This window comes from Phaenicophaeus curvirostris, chromosome 8, assembly GCF_032191515.1.
Source record: "Phaenicophaeus curvirostris isolate KB17595 chromosome 8, BPBGC_Pcur_1.0, whole genome shotgun sequence".
Lineage (NCBI taxonomy): Eukaryota > Metazoa > Chordata > Aves > Cuculiformes > Cuculidae > Phaenicophaeus > Phaenicophaeus curvirostris.
In genome coordinates, this window is record NC_091399.1 from 24,321,062 (window position 1) to 24,344,035 (window position 22,974).

Below are 22,974 nucleotides of genomic sequence, written 5' to 3' on the forward strand. Positions count from 1 at the left end.
AATGATCGAGTCATGTTACTGGACTAATATTAGCTTGTTAACAATTCCCTTCTCTCTTTACACTTGTGGCTTGCCAGAACAATAGGCTAGGAGTTATCTCACTCCTCCAGCCCAATTAGTGGAAAAACGTGTGCAAGACACGTATGAAGCATTTTGCTCTTGTATATCCTTAAAGGATGCAGGCTTAAACACTGCCCCTCGAATTGAATTCACTCTTTGGCAAGAGCTAATTACTTGTAAGGATTGCATCAATTCTCATGAATTATTATCTCTTTCTTAGAGAGTTTCTTAAAAACCTTTTAAACAATTTTGGTTTGTATTTCTGAGCTTGATTTTTTTCCCTGACATGAGCACATAAAATAGGCAGGCATTTGTAAGGAGCCCCACAAGGAGACTGCAGAAACACGGTGGCAGAAGAGTGGTTTGGTTTATGGTGTTATCCCTGTCACAGGAGCAGCGCTGACCCCGCAGGCGCTGCCAAAATAGAAGGGGAAGAAATAAAAAGGAAGGGGAATTAAGAAGAGTCTCTACATTCTGCAATCAAGATTTCCTGTCCTTTCTTTTCACATTATACTCTCCTTCCTTTTTATTTGTTTAAATACCAGTGATATGATATTTCCTATAGATGGCTCAGCTGTGACACGGAAATAAGGTAGTTGTACTGAATACTCAGGGGTTTCTTTCCACATCTGTTTAAGACAGCCTTATTTTTTTAAATGCCAAGTAGTCTTGTTCCTGTCTCTATCCATGACCTTCCTTTTCCTTTTTCTAATTCTCCTCTTCTTGTAGCACCTTTGTTTTTCCTTTCCTCTTTTCTCTACTGATGTAAAAGCTCTTTCTCTGTTTCTGCTACCATGAATTTCCACTTCATCATATTTTTGTCCTTCGAGATCTTATTATTTTTTTCCACAACTCTTAATTTCCAGGCATGGTTTATGGCACACATTCACAATGCCCTTAGTTTCTCCCTTCTTCTATTCTGTTTTAAATAATACTCTCCATACTCAAACACAAGCAATAAAGGCCTTGACTAGATTTATTTCTCACCAGAATTTGGCTGATCTTTTGGTGACTGTAGGACCCTAGTGATATTTCTGAGGGACAATTAAAACACTTTAGAGAGAAGTATTCAACAGAGTCAAAGCCCCTCCCCTTTTTTGCCCCAGTCTGGGGAACAGGTAGCTCTCCTACCCCCAGAATAGGTGCTTCTTGCCTAACTTTTGTTACTGTATTTTGATCCTACTTCTCCATCTGAGAAATTGTAATTCAGGAGTTTAAGATGACTTCCAAATATATCCTCGCGTTGTCTTACTTTTGCATTTGTCTTCTTCATTTTGCCTGTGGTCTTCAGAAACATCCATCAGTGAGCCATGAAGTAGTTCAAGAATGTCCAAGTATATTCCAACAGCTATTGACTGCTGGTTTCCTCTGCTTAGCTTATGGGGTTTGGGTTGGTCAGCTGTTGTTTTCTTTATCATTTGTTTGTGCTTAGCAAATTATCCTTTTTCAGTTGACTGGAGAGATAAGACATTGTTGACATCTAAAACACGTATAGCCAAAACTGTATATGAGTGAAACTGCTGAGGCTGACTGGCTGCATGCTGGGGCTCAGAGCTTGGGGCAGCCTTGGGAATCTGTGCCCAACAGGTGTAACATCAAGGTGTGTCATTGCTGCTGCTTCTGCCTTTGCTTCTCTTTTTGTAGGCAAAGGAATCAGCATTCGCTCTGCTTTCAGAGTGCAGACTAATCAAACATCATCCTCGATACGCAACCTTTGACTTGAATGTGAGAGACGCTCATTAAAGTCAAAGAATGATTTAGTACAATATGTGGCCTTTCACTTCTAATTGAAAACTAATCTTATGAGATGCAAAGAAGCCACAAGTTCTGTTTAACATCCTGGCTGATTTAAGGTCTCATTGCGTCTTAAGAGGTGCTCAGTGCTACTCTGGGTGAGACTATAATAGGGATATTACTTTATTGCCAAGACAGTGCAGTAAGTGTATAAAATCAACAGCAGTGCCCAATGAACTCAACACTTATGAAACAGTAATCCATCTTGCAAGTGCTGCTTCCCTAATTATTTACAATAAAAGGAAGATAAAACATCAACAAATGCATCACAGAAGGCATTACGTAATTAACTAAAGATGTATTTGTATTGCATCCAGGTAATGAAAAAGGCGCATTTATCACCTTCAAGCATTACTTTTTTTTTTTTTGCTTATTCTCATAAAGTATTTTTAGTGGTTTCAACAGCTTTTTTTTTAATTTATTGCTCATTAGACTTAAAACCCCTATACTACCATCACTATTTTATTTTTACGATGTTAGGAAACTCAGCAAAGCTTCCAAGGAAAAGTATAACTGACTATAAATGTATAAGTTTACATTTATTATTATTTCTGCACCCTGAAAACAAAACTTCAGAGTTTAAAAACCTTTGTTTGATGATCTCAAGATTATATTTATAGGAATTATGTTTTTATTAAATAATATTGTGCCTCAGTTTCTATTCAGAACACAATATCTCAGTTCCATTTTAAGGACTAATAACTTGCAAATGGGTGTATATGTTTAATTCTTCAAGGATTTTAACATGTAACAATTGAGCCACCGTTAACAGTAACAACACATGTATGCTCTACTCAAAACACAGTAAAAGCTGTGTATGTGATTTGCTTATAGAAGCACAGTAAACAACACAGTAAACATTTTCCTACACAGCCCAGAACTTCTTCAGAGTTCATTTTAAGTGTGTGTTTCTTGTTTCTGTACTACTATATGGTGCTTGAGTACATACTATTATCTTTATTTTAGATTTTAGTGAATTTTGGAGAAAAGAAAAGAGAAAAGTAGTTTTGATTTGTTTCAGGTTAAATGCTCTCAACTAGGGGAGGAGAATAAAGGATTATTTTATAAAGAAAGAGACCCAGTAACAATTATTTTGCTAAAATAATTTTCTGGAGAAATATCTGATGTAAATCAACAGCTGCACAGGTCAAGGTTGGAACACTAGAATCATAGAATGATTTGGTTTGGAAAAGACCGTAAAGATTACTCAGTTCCATGCCCTGCCATGGGCAGGGACACCTCCCACGGGATCAGGGGCTCCAAGCCCCATCCATGCTGGCCTTGAACCCCTCCAGGGATGGGGCAGCCACCACTGCTCTGGGCAACCTGTGCTAGCAAATGTTATTATCTGATTTTTTTTTTTTCATTGTGAAGGCTGCACTTGCACATACCCTTCTACAATTCAGACCAAAAGTCTTGCTTCTTAAATTCACATTCTCTGTTTCTTTGGAAAAGTACAGTTCCTTGGTCGTAAAAGTGATTGTTTAGGAAAGCTTCTTTTTATCCTATTCGTGAAGTTCTATATCACTTAACACAGAATAAATTTTGATATTGTAGGATTTTGAGGAACATTTTTTCTGTGAAAAATTATTACAAAGTTAGAAAGTTAAAACAGTAGAAAGGAAGGTCTTCGACTAAATGACAGATTAATGTTGATATCGGTGGGAAAATACAGCCCCCAAATCTTTTTTGTTGCATCCTCTGTGAACAGGTTTTATAACAATACTGTATATTCTGAAGACAGAAACTTGATGTCAAGTCCTTGTCATCTCTGGTCAGCTGAGTAGTTTGTCAGGAGAGTTTTCAACTATAAAAGCATCAGTAACTCATCAGAATATTTGTCGAGATTTTCTGACAAAAGAGGCAAGTGTCTGTCAAGAAAAATCTGGACTTTTCCTTAACTTCTCCTAGGAACACATAATCTAGTTCCCCCGGGCCAGTTCCCAAAACCTTCTGAACAAAACTGAGAGCCTGTTCCTCTAGACTCTGCCTATTTGTAGCACACGGCAACATGACTTTGCCTGTTTCTTCCCATGTGTGAAATGGAGTGAGTGACATCCATTAATAAAGCACATGCTGAGGCTTGAACAGACATCTCACAGAGTGTGGCAGAAAGGAATTTCTAAAATAAAAATTCACAAATAGTGTCCTTGATTTGAAACCTCGCTTTATATGCCATTAATCACCAATAGGCTGTGAGCCCATACGGGGAAGTGAGGAATAACACCTAGATACAAAGTAGATCATAACCAAGCATATAAACAAACAATCCAGTTGCTTAAGGGTTATAGAAATTTAAATGCAAATAACACTTGGTAATGATACCCTGGAGACTGGCGTTGTAGTCAATTTCTGGAATATACAGCGTTGTAAACTTAGTTTTTGCTACTGGTTTCCTTAGAAACTGGAACAAGATATTGTTCAGGACACAAAATAATATCCTGTTTCAGTGACTGAGGATCTTGGACTAAAAAGAAATTGATCTTGCATAAGACGTTGGATCATCACGTAGTTTTTCTAGGAGATGTCATGGTACAAAATGTATGGATGTTGCAATGGTTTCAAATCTGCCTTTTCACTTCTAGTGTTCTCACAATGTAAGTTCTAAAATTGTTGAAAAATTAGCTTTTAAACCATTCAAGAGGTCAGTTCTCTCACAGTACTGACCAATTTTAAATCATAGAAGGGTTTGGCTTGGAACAGATCTTCAAACCCATCCAGTTCCAACCCCCTGCCATGGGCAGGGACACCTCCCACAGGATCAGGGGCTCCAAGCCCCATCCAACCTGGCCTTGAACCCCTCCAGGGACAGGGCAGCCACCACTGCTCTGGGCAAGCTGGGCCAGGGCTTCTTCACTGTCAGGAAAAATGTTTCTTCCTAAGGCATCATCTACATCTCCCCTCTTTCAGCTGAAAACCATTGCCCCATCTCCTGTGTCTGCAATCCCTGATAGAGAGCCCTTCCTCATCTTTCCTATAGCCCTCTTAGTACTGGAGGGCTGCTCTAAGGTATCTAACCTGTGCCCAAGCATGCCCAGTATTCTACTGCTTATCAAGAAATTCATACCTTGATCATGAAAGGGATACATTATTGTGTTTAGCAAGTGAGTGTCTGTCTTGGCACTGGAACAGGCTGCCCAGGGAGGTGGTTGAGTCACCTTCCCTGGAGGTGTTTAAGGCACGGGTGGACGAGGTGCTAAGGGGCATGGTTTAGTGTTTGATAGGAACGGTTGGACTCGATGATCCGGTGGGTCTCTTCCAACCTGGTGATTCTGTGATTCTGTGATTCTGTAAAATTCTTCATAAATTAATGAATAATCCTACATGGAATACAGATAAAGAGCTACAGAGAACTGCAAATATCTGAGCCTCCAGGGAGGCATTAAGGTCATTTCAAGATTCTGTTGATTAGGAGAAGGTACAGTATATACCTGAATAAAGCGTTTCTTGACTGTTTGGCGAAGCTGGGTTACAAGTGAACACTGTTGCTCTCATTTATCCATATATTAGTCATCTCTGGTCAGCAGAGTAGTTTGAATACTTAAGTATATATAAATGCTTATACATTATATATAAATGTCCAAATTTGAATGCCCAAATCAAATGGACACTGGGTTGTGTCTGTATGATCTTAATGTAGAGAGGTGTAATGGTATAATGTAAATTATTATTTCATTTGTCATTTTAAATGAAAGTGTTTCCTTGTAGTTGGGCAATATAGAGAAAAAAACCCACCAAATGTTTGAAAAGAGAGAAAATGGAATAAGTTAGTAAGAACTACTATGTCTTATCTATATTAAAACATAGACAATATACTTTATATCTCACATTTTTTTCAGTTTTGTTGGTGAGAAGACTTCTATTTTGAGTTGAGGTACTCTAGTTTTCAACTTTTAGGTGAACCTAGTTCTTTAAAGGCATGAACATTCACTTTCTGAAAACTGAGTCCATGGTACTCTAGACTGGGCCATAAAATACCTAGAACTCAGACCTGTAGAAAAGAAGCCAACATTTTAAAAAATAATGGTCCTTTTTTATAAAGGATATCTTATGGAATACTACTTTCCCAATTCATTTTTTCCCAGCCATTTTTTTTAAAAAATGCTTTAATAATATCCTGTGCATTCATTGTATCATTTGACAAATCCTGTCAAAGATGTTGCTAGCAAGCATACGTTGTGTCCTAGTCGAATTTCTAAAGACCTATTTGTTAAAAGAATGTTCTTAATTTTTTATATTCTCAAAATATGTGGTACATTTCTGTTTTGTCTGTTCTCGATAAAACAGATACAGGACAGTTATTGTTGGCAAAATGAAATTCTATGCTTCATATAAACCTTTTTATCACTGTGGTTTTGTGGAAATCATTATTTTATGGATGTTAAATACAAATGAAAGATTGTGCACAATTCGTTCTGCAAAATAGGATTTATGAGAGGCACTTCCCCAAATTTTCTTTTAATATATTATGGTTTATCTTTTGTTTATGTGAGCATACTTTCATGTCAGCTTGCGACAGTGTATCTTGCCCTTCTCGCCCTCTGAGCATATATTGCTTTTATCAAAGAGCATTCCTTATTTATCTCAAATGTTCTCTACACCTGGAAGTTTATTGTCTAACAGCCTTCTTACAAGGACATTGCAGAAGAATCAATAAGCTACAAATACACCATTATACATTCAGATGCTGTTCAGGTATTAATGTTATGGCGAAGAAAAGTTGGAGCATTCATGAATTTAAATATTTTTCATATAAACTATGTAAATATAATGATTAACAATCAGCTACATTCGCTATTCAGGACATGCAATGTAGCATTTTCCTAATTACGCTTACCAGTGTGGGAGGATATGACTGCGGAGGAAGATTAAACTATTTGTATTTATTCAGTGTTGCTTTATAGCATTAACCAGGAAACTTGCTTTTGCAGTACTGAATGCAGAAATCTAGGAGAACCTAAAGCGTTTGATTAGAGTGGCAGCAGTCTGAGCCAGGCTTGAGTAGGGATGGAAGCTCAACTCATTCTGCACCAACACTCATTTTGGCTACCTCTCTCATCCACAACTTCATTGGTGATAGGGTGATTTAAAACACAGGCAAAATTACTGCTCAATATTATGGCTTTGTCTAGAGATTTTCAAGTAATCCAACCAACCAAAAAAACCCCACCTGGCAGGCAAGCTTCTGTTTTCAGTTATTCATGTTTTATTAAAATAAACAAGTAGTTTGCAAGCAGTGGAACTAATGAAACCTGGTGTGTTGTAGCTCGGCATCTAGTGACGGGATTCTGTGAGGACTAATAAGGCGCAACTCAAACTGAAGCTTTCCCTGAAATTAGGACATGCGTAATGTCCCTTCTGTCCCATGGAATCTCTGGTGCCTGTGGAAAGATGAGCTCATATTGCAGTCTTTCCCAGAGCAGACGCCCTAATTGTTATTTTTTTCCCTTTTTTTCTTTTAACAGCAGCCTATTCACACGACATTTAAAGAAGCTTTTTATCTATATGGCTGCATCAGATTTTGTGGAAGTGGGAAAAAAAGTTGACAAGTAAGTGGGGATCGGAAAATGATGTAAAAAGCGAAGCAATCCTTCCCCCTGCCTGCTTATGAAACAAGGCTACAAAGTCTCCTGGTATGCCTGTAGTGAAGACCTAAGGAAAGGCTGTGCCACTCTTATAGGTCTTTGCAGGGCCCCTTCCCAGCAATGTTAGCATTATCCCTCTGTGGTTGTATTTTAATGGCCCCAGAGGTACTGGAGCTGAATGGAAGATTTATGATGTCTAATGGGGTTGTAACTGCTGCCAGCTCATCCTGAGGGTTGCTCCACCTTGTCATCCCCATCATTCTCTACTCTGGTGTCAAAGGTATCAGTCTGGCACTGCCTGTCTCTCATGCTGTTCGCAGTAAAGCTGCGAGAAATGTGGTGCTTATGATTCATTATGGTCTTGAGAAGCTTAGTGAAACTATTTTGATAGTTTCTGTAGCAGGTCGAGATGTTTCAGTTTGTCAGAAGTGTTGGAATTTGGATGTAAATGTGTAATGGAGAAAGGACGAGAAGTTTCTGTTTACGGTGTAAAAAACACCAATAGATTTTACAGTGTATTAATTTGTCAGTTTGTAGTATATATACACAAATTAACAAGGATGTTTTAGTTCAAATACCCTGATGAACTGTTAGTGTAGTCAGACTGTTTTAAAATACTTCCAAAATTAATGTTTGACGATGTTGACACTTTGGTGAGGCTGTAATGTTTACATCACTGGCAAACGTGACTTTAATCAACTGAGTGCAATGCTTTGAGCATATTACATTGACTAGGTGGGTTTAGAGGCTAAAAAGGGAGCCTCGTTATCCCAGATAGCAGCTATTTGTTTTGTACTGGCCACACTGGACAGTTGTGAGCATGGGGTGATGGTTCCAGTGGGCCTGTTTGACTTGATAATGAAGACTATTAAATATTTATCTAGTTGTTAATTCTACTCCCTGCTATTTACTGCATGCAGATACACTGTTTTCTTTTAAAACCAAAACAGCTTGTATAGGACTTTTTAGGACAGTTATTAACAATGTGCTTTACTACCTGGCTTTACTTAGCAGTCAAACATAGATTCAGATGGGAGGAAAAAAATGTGATGGAGGCAGAAAATGGAAAAAAAAGTGAGTATGTGTGACAATTATTTGGACCCAGCTATCTCTTGCAGTTCTACTTTTGCTGTAACAGAGGAAGTGGTTGTTTAGTTCTTTGATTGTTTTTTTCTAAAGCCCATTATTTCTCTTAAGAAAGCTGCCAATGCTGCATTCTGCCTTATTTGTTTGGAGTTTGACTTTATTGTAAAAGCAGCCTCAGTGTTTTTGGCACCACAAATTCACCAACTGGATTCTCAGAGACACTGGTGAAAAGACAAAGAAGAAAGGAAAACAAAGCCAAAATAGGAACAATACTTGGAAATTGTATAAAAACAATATAGCAAGACCATCAAAGTGCTTAAAAACCTACACAAATGTAAAAGGCAAAGTAATGAGTCTTCATAATCTGTCATACTGTTCTCTGGGACTAAACTTGCGATCATTGTATGCAGAACAGGTTTCTGCATATTTCAACAGCTCTGTTCCCTCATGATTCACAGTTTTATTCTTCTTTTGCTTCTTTTCTTGCATTTAGATGATAAGTTGTTTGGCCTATGGATTTTCTAAATTTAAAATAACTGGGCCTTTTAAAAAAACTCTCTATGTTAAGATTTTCATGCATGAAATGCATGAAACTGCATGAACTGAAATGCTAAAGAGAGGTGGTGTTCAGCTGGTACCACCCTGTATTTTGCTCCTATGATTTGGTCCCATCAGTGGGTTACAACATCTAACAAAAATGCAACCCTGTGGTTGGAATCATAGAACCATTAAGGTTGGAAAATAATTTTAAGATCATTGACTCCAACCGTGATTCTAATAATGCTGAATCCACCCCTAAGTCGTGTCTGAGAGTTCTCCCTAGACCCAATCCCTGAAATGCTGTCGGCTCCTATGCAGTGTTATGTATTTGTTACGATGTTTGGCCTTGGACACCTTTCTTACAGCAGCCACATGTTGTAATTGAGAAATCAAGTTCCATCAAGACGCTGTTTTGCTTTATAATTTGTAGATAGGTACACTTTTAAACCTAAACAGTGGTTTGAAAACTTAATGGAGTGTCTAAATGGGTACAGATTTTATGACTCTCTACACAAAAAAATTCAGCAATGTCAATACATGAAGTGAATAAAATACTTACAGCTTCATATGATACAAGAAATCAGTTGCTTCTAACAACCCATCTTGTATTTTCTCTGTTTCTCCATTCCTTGTGCTACAAAGTATTGTAGATCTCAGCAGGTGTTGCCTTGGAAATCCTTAATGGTGTGATTGGTTTCCAGTCAGCTCCTCTACGCTGCACGATGATGTGTGGCACTATATTGCATTGAAAATAAAGCCAGTTAGGAACAGCTGCTGAAAGAAGAATCTTGGCAATGAGAAAAGTATTAAATTGAGAGAGTAGTAGAGGATAATGTCATTGTCTGGGACAGTGGAATTTATTGTTGTTCACAAGTTTCTATTCATGGTAAAGAAGGGCAGAGAATCCTTAAAAGGCTTGTGTCTGTCTTTCCTGGAGAAGAGAGTTTTAGAAAGGAATTATAGTGCACTATTTGATTTTGGTGAAAAATCTAATGGTGTTTATAAAAGTGAGTCTCAGTTGAGCCTGTGACATATCCTTTTCAAACCCTTACAGGATACTAATATTGGCCTAGGCTTAAGCTTATATTCTGGACTTAGAATTGTAACATTATAGGTGATAAACTAACTGTGTAAATACAGTTCTGGGTCCTACTCTGTCTACCTCAGAGTGTGACAGCCTGCATTGTCATACAACATTTTGTGTAAAAATTATGGTATGAGGTAAAATAATGTTTTTTGTTCATTTGTTTGAACTATGTCATGAAGATCAAGTTACCTTTGGCCATGGTCAGAAGTTTGGGTTTGCTTGTATTTGTTAATTCAAACCTTCTTGTAAGTGATGTGCTAGAGAGCTTGTGTATCAAGGCTTTAACTGTGGCTTTAAAGACATTTTCTGTCTGTTAATTTTCATTACTTGCAAGCTGGACTGGAGAGAAGAGGGATGGGGCATTTTTCATTTTTCCCTTGAATATTCCACTTTAATTCCAATCATGTTATGCAAGGAAGAAAAAAAACATCCTGCCTTGTGACGTGTTCTCACAGCTGCTTCTGTAGCTGATCAGGCACTGCTCAGCATTTTGTCACTTGAAGCTGGACAAAGAAGATGTCACAAGTGTAATTAATCTCTTCTGGCCTAAATGAGTTTTAACTCCATGTTTATGCCAAGTCACACTGAGAGAAGGCTGTCTGGGTCCGGAGCATCAATTCTTCACTTTCAAGAGTATCATCTTGTGAAATTCTGGCAGTCTGTTAAGGAAAAGCCTGATTTTATTTCTTTATCTGAAATTTCAAAGCAGAAGGCCTATTACAGACTGAACTGTACCACTAAAGACATTTCTTTTCTCCGTCTTTCCAGTCTGCTGAACTACCCTTTTATTTATCCCCTCTTTTTTTTTTTTCACGAGACCGAGATCCTGTGCAGAAGAATTACAGCACGTTTACCTGATGAAAAGTCGCTGCAAGAAAAAAGATCATAGCTAAGCTCTTTGCCCCAGAAACTCTTACAGATACCTGTCAAAAAGTGGATTTGTGGGGGAATGAAGAAGGGGAGAGCTAACAGCTCCCACTGCACTATTGCAATTCACTTTATGGCTCAACAGCTCTCTTGCAGCTGGGTAGTATCTCTCCGGCTCAGGGCTAGCCCCCACAAAACTTAATGGGCTATTGAAATAATTCATAGTAGTTACTTATATAAAAATATTGTACCCTCACATATGTGTTTGGAGAGTGCATTTAAAAAATATTCCATGCAGTAGTCTCCCAAGCAGTCTTACTTTGAGGAATATGAATCCCAGATTTCCTGCCATGCCAGAACGTTGCAATAACAGGCCCAGTGAGCTATTGGTAAACTACGCTAAGGCATCAGAATTAGTACGAAGTGTTTGACTGAGGTCACAGAAAAGCATCTGCTCTCTTTGCTGTGTCCTGTAATATTTTTCTATAATATTTAAGCCTGCATGGCTCTTTTCCAGGAGAAGAGGAGAGAGAAGGTTGAGGGAGTTTGTAAACATGTGGCATCTTTAATTCTGAATTTCCTGTTTGCTTTGGGTATTTTAATACCTTCTGTAATATTTTAATATAGGCTCTTTTCCCCTGAAGTTATATACAGTTTTCAGTATGGCTCTTTATTGTTTTTGTAGATCTCTTCCGCTCAAATCAAAAGAGAAATGCCTTCATAGAATCATAGAATAACCAGGTTGGAAGAGACCCATCGGATCATCGAGTCCAACCATTCCCATCAAACACTAAACCATGTCCCTCAGCACCTCGTCCACCCTTAAACCCCTCCAGGGAAGGGGACTCAACCCCCTCCCTGGGCAGCCTCTGCCAGCACCCAATGACCCTTTCTGTGAAAAATTTCTTCAAATGTCTCTGACTTACTCCATCTAACATACTATATCTCCTGATGCAGTGATGGCATGTTGATTTCCTTTTTGGCCTCAGGGTTATGCAGCTCTTCTCAGCTCCCAAATTTCCCAGTCATTGCTATGTAATGCTCTGCTTTGCAGGTTCACTGTCTACCGAGCCTGTGCTCTATAATCCACATCTACCTCTACTGGAGCTTCATGCTGCATGTCTACAGTCCTCCCTAATCTTTCAAAGTCATTCACCTATGGGACTCTGATGTGCAGGTGGTCTGAACATGTGAATACACCCTTGTTACCCTAAAAGTCTTCTTTAGCCTTCTGATAGCCACTGCCTTTAAAAGGCTATTTTCAATTTCACTGATTTTTTTTGTTTCAGTCCTTGCTTTTAGCACTTCATCTTCTCCACTCCACTTTTTTCTCTGTAACATCTGCTGATCTGGTTTCCTGGAAAAAAAATTATCCATCATTCCCAGTTGGCAAACGCTTCCTCTCACTCATTTTTAAAAATATGGTGAAGTCTTACCCCTTTTCCAATCAGATAAATTGGCCTTACCCATAGCAGACAGTGAGCCTTGTATGCCCTGCTTTTCCTCACGCAAAACGCCTGTTGGAGAAACCATCCTACAGCAAATTAAATTATCCTCCACAGTCCGTTTCGATATAGTTAACGTGCACCGCTTTCTCAGTCAGCAGGGGACTGTCAGACCACAAAATAAAATTCTCCATATACGCTGTGATAAACCAAGTGCACTTAATACCTCAAATGTATAAAACCTAGATTTCATGCTCCACTTCTAGGAGAAAAGCTCACGTGAGAGAAGGCTGAGTAGCCCCTTACTCACAGGAAGACCACTGCAAGCCCAGACCTAAAAGAGGTGAGGGCTGTTCAACGGGAGACAAGCTACGTCCCTTATCTCAACCCTGCCACATCACTTGCCTTCAAACAGACAGCCGTATTCTTTATACCTAGGCTCCATATGGTTTGGTTCTTTTGGATGTCCTCTACTTTTTCTCAAAACAGGCTCTAGATTCCTAGATAGTTTTGAAAATGATATTTTGTTTGCTTACTTTAATGATTAGTTAGGGGAAAACACTTGGTTTTTACACTTGCAGTTGCTATGTATGTGTTGCTGTTTTTAGCACAGCTGATTCACTTGTGTTTAGCACCCAAGATTAAATTCCACGGGGAATTGTAGACTTTCAGTCATGTATGTTTTTTATTTAGGGATAAATACCAAAAAGAAGTGTCATTTTCTTTGTGTTTTTTTTAATTCTGTGCAGCTAAAATTTACATAGGTGTAACCTTCTAAGGCGTCTGACATAAAAGGGTGAAGTCTCAATGAGGTGAACAGGGAATAACATGAATAACTCCTATTATTAATAATGGGAGTTGTGTTCTTTTTCCCTATGTACTCTGTTGAAAATTGTATCCCCAAAGAAGTTGACAACAAATATGCTTTCCCTGTTTAAGTTGCAAAGCACACTAACATCAAGGTCACTTGCTCCATTTGACGGAGGAAAAAAAGCACTATATAAAATATGGATATAGTGTCAATCAAAACTGGTTTTACAGTATACACTATGGTAATGTGAGTCATATTGCTTTTTTATTTTTAAACACAACTAGATATGGTAGTTTGGCAGCAGTGTTTTTACAAAGACAGCGCCTTCAAACTCTTTCATAGCAAGACTGGAAATCCTGCCAGGTAAAAAAAAATGTTATTGAAAACCTTTCTTCCCTTATAGGCCCATTTTGACAGGAAATCTTTGAGAGGCAGCAGCAATGAAGTGCCCAGAGATTTCATCTGTCTTCTTTTGCTTCAGGAAATGCTGAGCACAGGCTCCCCTATTAGGCAAAATACATGAAGTACCAAATCCCCTTAACAATCATCTTCGGTCTACTCTCAGATTGACAGCTTTCTGTGTCCTAGTCTGTCAAACAGGGCCTGTTACTGAGACTCATATTACTGGGACCAGTATAAAAGTTTTTGACAGTTCTTTGAGGGGAAAAAACATACCAGCGCTTACAAGTTATCTCATCCAATCAATTTTGCAAGGATTTAACCAGAATAAAATGTACCATAAAATGTACCTTACTAGAAACGTATTAATTCACAATGATTTTTCTTCTGCTCTGTCGTATCAGAATCACAGAATTATTTAGGTTGGAAAAGACCTTTAAGATCATCAAGTCCAACCGTTAAACCTAACACTGCCAATTCCGTCACTGAGCCACCTCACTAAGCACCACATCTACGTATCTTTTAAACATCTCCAGGGATGGTGACTCCACCACGTCCCTGGGCAGCCTGTTTCAACTCTTGGCAAAACTTTCAGTGAAGTAATATGTCATAATATCCAGCCTAAACCTTCCCTGGTGCATCTTGAAGCCGTTTCTTGTCATCCTATCACTTCTTGAGAGAAGAGACCCAGCACCCACCTCACTACAACTTCCTTTCAGGGAATTGTAAAGAACAATAAGGTCTGTCCTCTGCCTCCTCAGTACTGACATAAAGATGCACTTTGAAGGCATTGTCCATCATTCTGTGAGATTCGGTAAAATTCTGCAAATATTAGCTGCTACACTATAATATCCAATGGTATTTTTGTTTGGTTTTGACAGATGCCAAATTTAAAATTTAAATAATGTTTCAAGAATGAAAATGACAGCTTGCAGTAATTCTGCAGGTGTCCAAGCAGATGTACTTCCAAAAATAATTAGACAAAATATGTACAGATTGCAGGAAATATGAAAAAAAAGTGTCATCAGATTTTCATGAGTAGACACTGTATATGTTTGGGCATTTTAGCCACTTTAAAACTATTAGTTATTAGGAAAATTTCACACACACTCTTACAGAACAATGAACACACATGACATGTCAACCAGTTAAGCCAAAAAATCCAATCTTGTCTTTGAACATGGAGTAGGAAAAAAAAATATTGAAGTTGGCTTAAAATAGTACATTCTTAAGGAATTTTCTTGAGGAATTTTGTCAACTCTCCTGTCCTCTCCCTCCCATCCCATCAGTTCCTTAAAAGCAAAACCATTCTTAAGAGACTTCTGCTATATTTGAAGTGAGCAAAACCACAGCCTTGCAGGAAGGCAGAGGGGATAAGATTTGTTTTTTGGCTGTTTCCCTCAGGATTGAATCCCACTCAGCTGAAATCAATGAGAAGTTTCCTGCTGTTCGTGGAGGTCACTGGAGCACAAGTGTAGTGCAGAAACAGGGTAGGAGGAGGAAAGATGTGGAGATCACAACGTGGCTAGAGGATGCTGCTGGCCATTCAAGTGAGAGAAGGAAGGCAGGAAGGGTGAGCAATGTTTGTTCTCCTTTATCTTCCTTTCCCTTCCTTACTTGGATCAGTAGTAGTAAAGATTTGTTAGTCATTTTGGCCATCCTCCAGGCCATTTCCCAATTCCCTCAGATTTTTTTTTTTTTTTTAATCTCTGTTCTCTTAAGCCATGGAACATCTGACATAGTGCTGGGCAAGGATTCCACAGTTTAATCAGCACCAGCTTCGGCACCGTGTTTTCATCTTGGGCTTGGGTTTTCTTTTGGTGGGGGACCATTTTATTTATCTAAGTCTCAAAAGAAGAAACAGTTTCTTTTGCTATTTTTGGTACTAATAGTATATGAAGTCCTTGTTAATCTTCTAGGTATCTTTCTAATAAGCTCCTTCACCTCTGATTTGTTTGACTTCGATCTGGTAACAGAAGAGTGTATAAAACTGTCACTGTGATAGTATTTATAGCCTTACTTCTTCCTGCCTCTCAGTGGAGAAAACTACCATCTAGATTGTTCTGTGAGGAAGTTTCCTGTTTCCTCATTGTTTAAATATACAAAATTAAATCGTGTGGAACACTTTGAACGTAAAACTTCACATTCTCTTCCATCACAGTACATTTGTTTGTGTAAGAGTCTTGGCTTGAGTATTTTAGTTTTTGCTTTCTGCTCTTTTTATCTCTTTCCATATGCATCATGATTTCTTTTTCTCCAGTCTGTTCGTTTTCAAGGAAACCCTTTAAAGCGACGTGTTTATATGTGTTTCCATTGTATCTTCTATTTTATTTACACATTTTAGATCAAATGTTTTAATTAACTTTAAAGGAATGATAATGTAACTATACTAATGCAGACTGCACATGGCAAAAACAATATTTGTGCTTCCTTTTTCATTGTGTTCTGTGATAGGATGGATCTTTTTTTTTACTGAGATAAAGAAAGATGGGAAAGGTTCCAAACAGTGGAAAAGCTAAACAAAGATTTGAGGGCTTTTGGACATTTCCCTCTTCCCTCTCCAGTTGCTGGAGAGATGTCTGTGATACTTTTGAAACTCTAAAGATGTGAAACAAATCTTATGGCAGATGCTATCATTCCTAGTTGAGCTGAGTCATTTTCAGCCCACTAACTTAAATGGTTTTCGGATTAGGCCCTAAAGAAAAGGATGTCATCTCTGAGATGTGAAATGGTTCTTCACAACATACAAGGATAAGTATTGCAAACAGAATTGATTTCGTACAGAATCTTTCTTTTCTCATTACAATGGATTTAGCTAAACTGTCAGAAAATGTCAGATCTTCTATCTGTGGCCCACAGAATCCTTTTTATTTTTCTTGCAGTGTGTTATGCCTTTTTCTACAATTTCTTCTCGCTGCAATGCCTAACATTTTGCTAAAATTTTAGGCACTTTTATTAATATCTTTGACCTCTGCAAAGAGCAGCTACCTTCTCATTCTTTCCAAATAATATGCTGCTTACAGAAAACTCCTTTCTGTGTGCTGAAATAGACTTGCAAGTGCATGTTAAAGGGACAGTTTTATTGTAATCCCCAACAAGTATCCCACCAATTTGATCTGGTATCCAGGTAAACAAAGTTTACAGATGTCAACTATTCCTTGCTCATGCTAAAAGGAATGTGGTGCCACAAGGGGACTCTGAGCACTGCTGTTATTCATTCAGCTGCAGACTTCTTTGCAAACACAGGTGGGAACCTTTGTCACTGCTCCCTCTACACTAGTCAGCTATTTATTCTTCCTTCTATCCTACCCCTCTCACAGTATACAGAGTGCCCTTGTTGCAGAAGCCTAAATAATGAAATGCTTTTTGAAACCTGTACTAAAATAGTGCTGATGGCGCAGTATCAACTTTGAAGTGAGTGAGCATGGCTTGAAAAAGCAAGAGACTTCAGTCAGTGGTGTGCATATATAATAGTGTTTTCTGTGCAGAAGCAGCTGACAGCAGGATAATCCAGGAAGATAATGCAGGTGCAAAAATAGATGAATCAGTCCAGACAGAATATTTCTCTGCTTCTCAATCTTATAAAAAATGATTTAGGTTCTCTGAGGTTTTTAAGACAAAAATGTTGCCTTGTTTGCTAGGGAGAGATGAGATTTTCCTGCTGGTGATTAAAAGTTAGAGAGAAAGAATATAAAAGGAATGGATACATGCAGAATGAATCAATACATTTTTTTTTCTGTTTTCTATCGATGGCTGGGAAAGGAGTGAAACCAGACTGTGAAATGATAATGCTTTAATTCAAACAGTAATTTGAGTTTTTCTGGCAAATTCTGCCAGAAAATTGCAAAACTTACCTTTTATTTTCTCAGAAAAAGTAATCATTTGGGTAAAATTGATGGGTTCCTTACAAATCACCTCAGCCACTGAGTTTGTGCTGGTTTTATTTTCTGTAATAAGTTGGTGTGAAGAAATAGTGTATAACAAAGAAATACTCAAAATTCTGTCTCTTGTTGGTTCGCCTCTCCGGGTGTAAGTTTTGTTCTTTAATTTTTTTCTACTTTTTCAGTTCACTTAATATCTGATTAGCTACCCCCAAGAGTTTTGCGACAGATTTCAGTGAGGCAGAACTTAGTTCTTATTTCTGTTACTCATGAGTTCATGGGTCTCTGCCTTCTGCCTAATTTCCCTTATTTTTGTGGCAGGCCCTATGTGATCTGGAACTACTAAGCCTCTTTTCCTCCTGATACGTTTTGTAGATGATTGCTTGTATCTTGTTGGTGCTAAAGCTGAGGATTTATTGACATTGTCATTTGTACCCTTCCATTATTGCTGCTCAGTATTTCATCCATGAGAAACTGACTTGAATTTAAATGTTCAATGTGTCAGCTGCTTCTTAATTAAAATAGGTGTTTGAAGCCATCAGGTAACATAAAACGAGGCAAAGGTATTTTAGTATATTGATATATTAAGATTGTTAGTTCAGCACAGAGAGAAAGAATGACAAGATTTCTCATTCTTATGGGACAGCTTCCAGATGGGATATGTCATCCCACAAGAAAGGAAACATAGTCCCGCTAGAGAAATACTCATTATTTGCATTATCATTTCAGCATTTAACTAGCTTGGGGCACTACTGTATGCGATGTAGAAAGGCTCTCTTCCCAGAACTGTGTTTAGCATTCTCAAGTTTTATAACTGTTAATCTTGTGCTTTGTGACAGTTGAAACTTGTAACCTGGAGAGGAACAAGCTCCGAGTCTGGCTTTGGAGTAGAAGCTCTTACAATGAGATATTGTCTCATGAGAAACTTGCCCCCAGCAGTTCTTTTTTCTCATTTTTCTATCAAAAAATATTAAAATATTTTTTTCTGAGGTAAAAGTGTTTTTGAAAAGTGTAAATGTTTTAAAACGTGCAGTATATTGGTGTTCAAACACTTAGGTCTCAAAAGCTATTTTGAAGGTATTGATTTTTTTCATTTCTATATATTGATTTCTAGAAATTGAGATGGCTTTAAATAGAAGGGAGTTTCTGACTCAGTTGTGGATCTTTACAAGTAATCTCTGAATCTTAAAATTACAACAACTCTCATTCTGGGCTGAGGGTTGTGAACGTAAATGGAAAATTCTCTATATCATCTGACTCAGAATTTGTTGGATCAATGAAAACTGGAAATGCAGGGTAATTCTGAATTTTCAAATATAGACAGGTGATATGCATCAAGTTTCTTAAGTTTATGTATCTACTTCATGCTTGATTGTAGTGTAAACTGTTATTAATTGATATTGTGCATGAAAGTGAATCTATGACTATTACTGTTTTGTCATCAGTGTGTATTCCAAGAGTTTTATATTTGAGAATTTGGTAAGTAGTCAAGCTGTCTGTTTTCACACATTTTAAGTTCAACAGAGGTCTTTGTGTTTTAGATGAAAGGGAAATAGTGCTGGTTTTTTTAGAAAACATTCTTGTTTCCAATATTTATTGAATGTACGAGTGTTCCCAATTATTAGAGGGAATATAATATCCATCAGTCAGACTCAGAAAGTAGCATTATGTATAGATTGCTGATTGTGCCTGGAATCTCATTATTGAGGGACAATTCAGACACAATATCTTCAGAAAATATCTAAGTTTCATACCAGAGTAAATTGCTATAAAACTGCAAATATGAAATTACCACTGTTCCTGCAATTCCATAAGATCAGCACATAGATGTGGACTTTTAACTGTTAATATTAACCATGCTGAGGATGCAATCTTTCCTAAAGATCAACGTAGACAGTGCTGAGCTCAGATTCAAACCCCGTTTCTGATTTAAGTGGCTGCTGCCGCGATGCTGACAAAATAGAAACTCAAGTTGGCGTCCTTCTCTTGATATTCATTCCAAATCTCATATACAAAGAATGAAGGGGGAAGCCAGAGATAAGCCGATCTTGAAAAAATCTGTAATGTAAACAGGCAGTTGTCCTGCTGGGCTCTCTGGAAGTAAGAATCTGAAATATTTGACCACCCAACTTATAGTTGAGTAAATCAGATCTTTTTGATGGTACTTTAAGTCTCCAGGTAAAACTAATATCACCTTTTTTCATTACCAAATGAGGTAATGGTAACAATTAGAAAGTTCAACTTTTGTGCCAAAGCGTTACCTGGAACCACCCTTTAAATATGGTCTTTAAAGCTGCAGTTTCAACATGTTTTCTCATGGAGAAGCAGAACAGCTATGATTCTACGGTATTTTTGACTGCTTCTTTTGATAGCTTAGGGAACTACTTTCTTGTTAGCAGATATTCAGTGTCCCTGCTTGGCATTATAAATAACATCTGTCTAGCATGTAGATAGTGGTATGGCACATTAAAGGCTAACGATTAAGCATTCATTAAAGGATGAATCATATTCATTAGGGCCTCTCTCTGTCGAACAACCCTGTCTGCTACCAACCCAAATAACTTCTATGAATAACAGAAAATGTTTTACTGAAATGTTTTACTCTACTTTCATATTTTTCTTTTTCATTTGAATTATTGTTCTGCTTTACATTCTCCTCCCAGTCAGGTCTTGTCCTGCAATATTCTTTTTCCTGCAGTAACACCTCTTTAAGTGATGCTTCTGCAGCCAAGACATCCCTTGCTGTCCTCAAAGCTGTTTATAATCCTCTTCCATAATCTGACTTTTCTTAGTTGATTTCTATTCCTGTGCATCATCTACCTATCAAATCTCGCTTTCCTTGGCTTATTTTTGATATACCAAATGCTGCAATTTATAAGAGATAACACTGTAAAAGCACTCAAGTTATTTTGGGCTCTGTATTCAGTCTTGCTTTTGATTTCTAGCTAAAACTTTAGGAGATAAGTTCAGTTTAAAAGTTATGGCAGGATAGAAATATTTACTGATAATTTGCTTTTAAGAACCAGAGAACCTGTAACCATCCTCTTTGCAGTTCACTTGGCAGAGAAGAAAAATTTTGGACTCTAATCCTTGGAAATTTACTAAACAGCATCAAGAAAATTTTATTTTTTTTTATTTGATTTTTTTTCTTTCTGAAAAATCCAGTTAGAATTCAATGTTGAGATCTAGGATTCTACTTTGAGACTAACTGTAAGATAAAAGGCCTGTCAGTTTTCTAACACAAGACACCAACACCAGGTGAGAATCGTTGTTAGCATTTAAACTATTTCATTTTCCAATCTTCCTGTCTCCCATTCCTCCCATATCTCCTCTCCTTTGGAGCCCTGACTTAATGAATGTATTCACACCACCATCACAACAGCATCTGACTGCCTTGATGTCTTCCCTCCAGCCAAGACAGTGAACAAGTGTTTTCTTCATTTCGCTGGTGCGGAGCTTGGCAGGAGCTGCTGCACTTACAAGGCCTGCAGTTTGTAATAGAAATGAATGAGGAGATGAAGTCAGTTGAGCAATCGTCTGTCACACATCTAGTACACTATCAGGTACTCTGTTTATTTTCCTGCCTATGAGAATGATAGGCAACTTTACTTCATTTTACTAATATGACTAATTTTTTTTAAAGTACAGGGTACTTGAGGTGAGAGGAATGCAGTCTCATGACAGCACTAAAACTGGCAGCTGTCTGCAGACCTTGTAAGATTTGCAGTTCTGCTCTGGTGGGGATGGATTCCTTCATCATTTTCTCCTGTGTTTCCATTTGCTTTGCTCTTCATTCTCTTCTTGATCATGTTTTCCTGTTTCCTTTTATTTAGTTTTTATTCTGGGCAAACTCAGTATCATTGCTCATAGTTTAGAAATACCTCATAGTTTCCATTATAACAAGCGGTTTTCAATTGCATGTAAATTTAAGAGTTCAGGCAGAAATGTTTCACGGAGGTCTCTGTCTCGGAGTGCTGGTGGCTGAAAGCTGCAGCTAACACAATCTCAGTAGCACTGTTAGGAGAAAAGGGGAATATAAGTGCTCCTGAGATTCACCTGGGAAGGTGTGCTATGTCCACCTTTGGAAAAAACGTGCAAAAATATTTCTACCTTTGTGTCAAGGAGCACTGTCTTCATCCCCATCATTAGTATTCATTGAAACTAGGCTCTGAGTGCATACATGCTGTGTAGGGAATTTTGAGGGGTTGAGCTGTTAATCCACTGGAGATTTCCTCAAGATTGTTAGTGCTTGTTATCTTAAAGATCACCCATAGTGACTGCTCCCCAGAAGTGCCATCCCCCCTGGTCAGAATGGACACAACTCAGGAATGAGGAGAATCATGGAATCATAAATCATGGAGTGATTTGAGTGGAAGGGACCTCATAGCCTATCCAGGTCCAACCCCATGCCATAGGCAGGGACACCTCCCACTGGATCAGGGGCTCCAAGACCCATCCGACTTGGTCTTGAACACCTCCAGGGATGAAACAGCCACCACTGCTCTGGGCAACCTGGGTCAGGGCCTCCCCACCCTCACAGTGAAATATTTCTTCCTAAGATCTAATCTAAATCTCTCATTCAGCTGAAAACCACTCCCCTTCATCCTATCCCTGCACTCCTTGATAAAGAGCCCCTTCCCATCTTTCCTGCAGCTCATTTGCTACTGGTCATTGAAACTTAGTCTCTTCAGAGGAAAATGTGCACAGTGAAAAAAACAAGTTTCTGTTTTCCTTTGGTAGTTCCATTTCTTGTTTAAAACAGTTTCACCTGGGGAGATAAGCTGTTTCCTCAGTAGTGACTGATCTTGGTTTTCCATATTCATTTTGCACCTTGAAGATGATGGAGAAAACATTTTTTTCCTGTATTCTCCAAAACAGACAAGTAATTTATTTCTGTTATGACAGATTTTACCTTTCTGCCTGCATTGCTGAAGCTGAGTGAGGACACCCCGCATCCTTTCTCTAATTCTGAGGCAAAACTCCCAGTGACTTAAATAGCAAATGCACAGAGCACACATTTACTTTACATGATACATCACTCCAATGACTTTACTGAAGATTTGCATCAGATCTCTGCTCTACCCTGTCTCCTACTGCAATTTTTATTACAATACTGTAAAATATTTAGCTATGCATTGGGGTCTAATCCGAACCTCCTCATGTCAGTGCAGAGCCTCCCATTGACTTCAGCAAGCTTGGGCATCAGGCCATGAAGAATAGGTAGCGGTTTTATGTCACAGGAGTGTGCCACAGCCTAAACACATTTTTCCCTCTAGTGAGTCTTGAGAAAAATATTAAATGGGGTTGTGCTCTGGGAGGGACTGAATTTGGACCTGTAATAGGGAAATCATTAACCACCTTGTCCATTTAAAAGATATCACTCTAACTTGTCTACCTTTTTCTTAACTTTAATTATAGC